The sequence below is a fragment of the Lemur catta genome, chromosome 1 (assembly GCF_020740605.2).
Source record: "Lemur catta isolate mLemCat1 chromosome 1, mLemCat1.pri, whole genome shotgun sequence".
Lineage (NCBI taxonomy): Eukaryota > Metazoa > Chordata > Mammalia > Primates > Lemuridae > Lemur > Lemur catta.
In genome coordinates, this window is record NC_059128.1 from 182,451,115 (window position 1) to 182,455,725 (window position 4,611).

The following is a 4,611-nucleotide window of genomic DNA, read 5'->3' on the forward strand; positions in this document are numbered from 1 at the left end:
AGACAACTAATCTTTTCTGTCTTTTTTCTGAAATTTCTTTTTTATACTGTCTGAAAAACAAATTTATCTTAAAATTTTAAATCAAATATGAAACCTCTTGCCAAGATATGCATTTAGCACTTATTTTTCTATCAGAGAACTTTGTTCTCTGTAAGAAAAATTTCTATGCTTGAGGCTGTAACCCTAAAATAGTTTTAAAGTGGTAAAGTGGTTTTTAAGAAATACAAATACTCATTTTTTGTCTTAACTGGATCTGCCAATGTTTCTCTCCTCCTTTCCTCCACTACCCTCACTCACACACACTTCAACAAGTCTACCCACATCCTGTTTCCCACACCCTATTTCCTCCATAGAGCAAGTCCTTTCCAGGCTGCCTTATGGCTTGTCCATGGCCTAGGCAATACAAATATTAGCAGTTGAGTCCCTGGGACACAGGTTAATAAAAGCTATACAACGCAATGTTATAAACCTGTGGCTTCTATGTCTCCAAATACGGAGTTGTTACATGTTTGTAGAAAAGGTTTAGTCAATGGATGAATCTACATACAGCTCTGTGCTCTGTAGGGAAATGTAGCTGCTTTAGAGTCAGAACAGCAAAATATGGCTCTTCTGAACCTAGAAAAGAAAATCTTGATCCCACCTCCTTCCCCATTTTAATGGTTTAACTAACCAAAGGCAAACACCCTTAACCTATTTGGGGAAGTATGTTGCTATTTCATTGGTTTAGGGGACTTCTCTACACTTCTCTTTTATGTGTACTCCATCTCTAGGCTGTGATATTTCCTGGTGTCTTGAAACATCTGAAAAGCCTCTTGCTTTTAGTTCTGTATTAACTTCTTGTCACACCAAAAATTCTCAATCTTAGAGGTGTTGAAGTTATATTTTTCCTTCCTTCAGCCTTCTATCCATAATATTCTCCACCTTAATTTACTGCTTTGAATTTCCATATAGAAGACCATCCACTTCTTATCTATTCTCTCCTCACTGTGTCTATCAATGCATCTGATGTCCACTATTCTTAAAAGGATGAGGGAATAATGTATAGGAAGAAACTGGGAGGTGATTTTACATGCCAACCAAGAAAATTATTGACATTACACCAAGCTCATATGAAACTATACACTCAAGTGTTCAATAAATGTCATGTTCATTTACTATCATAATTTCGAAAGCCTAATTCTTACTCTAAGACCCCTTCCCATTGGGATGACAGGAAATTTAACCCCAGGGATTCTCAGTACTCCCCATCTTCCCTCCCTCCCCGTCCCCATCCCCAAAGTTGTACTATGGAATAGAAGTCAAATGTGACTGACATAGAGGCAGTAAAAGGGGTGCCTTTTCAAGAATTTGTCCCTCCCCTACATAGAAACATGATTGTTGCTCTTGTTTTAGCCAATTTTCCATATTTTCAACAGAAGATATAAATCTTAATTTTTATGTGAATTCTCTCAAATTGTAAATGTTTATTTAAATGAGGCCGTCTAAAGAAAATATAGCTTTCAGCCAGTTCAGCCCAATAGCTACTGTTTTACAACTTCTGTCTTGGACTTTAAATGCTATAAGGGCACTTGTTGTCTGGCTGCTTCTGCTTTCTGCCCTGCATGAAGGCACGGGGTCATCCCGGATATCTGCTAACTTTTCAGGGCCAAGGGGCTCAGTGGAGATGCTCACTTAGCCTCCACTCTAACATTCAGTGATTATCATTTATTATGGGGTATTTTGTGCTTCAGCATTTCTCTGATTCTAAAGGTTGTTCACACAAGCACGATAACAAATTAGTTATAGTGAATAGTAGTCATTACATGGGTTCCTATCAGGTGAAACTGGAAGAAGTGTTTGGTATATTGGTTATTTTTTAAAAGATTCCATGATTCCAACACTATGGGGGAATATATTAGCAAAAGGAGAGACACTGGAGCCTGGGCCCCCCAATACATAATGGGCTTCAAAAGTCCAAGAAAGAGCTAAAAAGTGAGGTTTGAATCTGAGTATGGAGGATGAGAAGAATGAAAAACAAAATTGCAAGAGATGATGTAGAGTGAAGGATAGAATTTGGTACCAAAGATACAGAGAGTGGTTGGCAGGAGGGAAGAGTAGACATAGATGTCTAAGTTTGAAGGACTCTATGGTTAAGACGATAAATTGTCCCTTAAACAAAATGTTGATTAATGAAAAGTTAGTTTCAGATGATCTATAATCTGTTCTATTTTAGACAGATCATGACACTCTGCATCTTAAAACTCTCCATCAGCTCTCTAGTACCAGTGGGACAAATTTAACTTCTACTTGGTCTAAAAAGTCCTGCAATATATGACCTCAAACTGCCTCTCTGGTCCTTATGTACTCTGAATGCTCAATTTTCTATATCTACTCAAAGACAGTAAATTTTTTCCTATTTCCAAAACATATCAGGAAAATGCAGCATGCATGTTTTCTCTGTCTGCAATGCCTGCCTTCCTCTTCTCTACCTAGCAAACATCTCCTGATCCTTCTGGCACCAGCACTGAAGATGCTGCCTTGGGAAAGCTGTTCCAAGCTCTCCCTGGCAGAGATGGTCATTTTCCTCTTCCCAATAATAGCTTGTGCTTTATGGTAGATAACTTTTGGATGCTGAAAATTTCATAAATTTTCTTTAACATATAATATAAAATTTTAATTTATGATAATTCATAGTAGTTCACTAAATTTAGTAGTTTACTAAATTTTACTGAGTATATAATGTATGCCAGGTGCCATGTTATAGTGCTGTCATGGATCCTTAGAGGATATTTCTCTTTTTAGGAATGCTGAGGTTTTAAATTATTTTTAATGTGGTGTAAATATGTAAATAATTGAACATAATCAGAAAATTGGGTGGCATTTAAAAAATAGATTCTTTTTAACTTTAACTTTATTGTTAAGAGATAATATATTTAAATGGCTCAAACATAGAAATGATATTTAAAAAGTTATAATATTATTTTAGAACATTAAAATATAGTGAAACTAGTTTATTAATTCTTACACTTGAATCTAAAGCACCTTATTTTGAATGTAAATATTTATGCTCTGAGAAGATTTGGAAAAGATGGATTTTCTTGTCACATTTATAATTATTAGTGTTTTATAAATAATAGATATTCAGAAATTAGTTCCTTTGCATAGAAGTAGAGCATACCTCTGTGTTATATGAAATTTCTGAAAGTTTTTGTGGTTTTCATATTATCCGTGAAATGTATTTTCAGTGTCTAGGATATTGTAAGTTAAAAAAAACAAAGTCATTGAATCATCAAACAAAAAACAGTTTGAAACATAATCCTTTATTGTGGTGAATATGGGAAGTAATCTTTTGCTTACCGTGTAATTTTCCTATTGGGCAAAAACGGGAAAACTATTTCATGATTAAACAATGACCAAACAGCCCATTTACTCTTTTTTTGCCTTTTTGGAAACACATAGGTAAATGGTTGCCAAATCACAAAGAGCCACAAAAAGGTGTAGGGCAGGACCAGTGCTGAAGGACAATGAAGACTGTTAAAGAAGCTGTTTTCATTATTATGCTGGTCATTGGCTCTGTTAACTGGGTCACTTTAAATTAAATCCACCATGTTTACAAATTCTATTGCATAAAGAAATATTTCCCCACATATTAAAAGAATATTTCTAAATGAAAAGTGCTAATTTTTACTTTCTATGACTATTTTACCACCAAATCTCCTTTAATTCCAGGTATTCACTATTAAATTGGCATAATGAGTCTTTTCAAGTCAGTTTGTGTCTAGAACAGCTCTCATTTTTAATTCTCGTCTATCCTTCCTCTACCCGAGACCTTAAAAAACAACTTGAGATAGTGTACAGATTTATAGTCATTCAATAGATTTTTATTTTCTTAAAAATGATGATTTAGTTCCAGGAAAATAAAAATCTCTACCATTTTTACCAGTTGAATCCTTTGAACAAGTAGCTAAACCTCTTTATTTTTTAAGATTGGGATCCTTATTGTGAACATTAAATAAGACCATGTTTGTACAGTAGATAGTCAACAAATATAAGATTCCAATTAACTGAGCAACAATTTGGCCTAAAGCAAATTGAGGCCACAAAATTACAAGGAATGGGAAAGGGAAGTGAAAGGCAGAAATTTAAAAAAAAAAGAAAGTACAGATAGTTGGAAGCCACCAACAAAGTTTCTATAGATACTATTCACTGGTAGAGTTAAATAGGCTCTTCCCAGAACATTTAAACTATTTAAAATATGTGTTAATTTATCAAGTGCTAGAAGTACATATTTACTTAATAAAATACTACTTCAATGAAAGAATTTGGACAGCTTTATGAATACATTATAATAAGACTTGATTCTCATTATCTACTGTATTGCAAATCTTTAAAATAGGTATCATCTTTGTCAAAACCATGCCTAATGCCATATTTTGACATAAAATAGACTTCTCATTCCTGACAACAGATGGAGGGCAATAAATATGATTAGGAAAAAAACTTGATATTGCTATGCTTCCCAGAAGACTTCTCAAAGGTAAACTATGAATGAGAACTATTTTTCCAGTGAACTGGATTTTGAGAGAACTGGCAGGAATAAACTTGGCTGGGAGAATGTGCCCTGTACTTCTG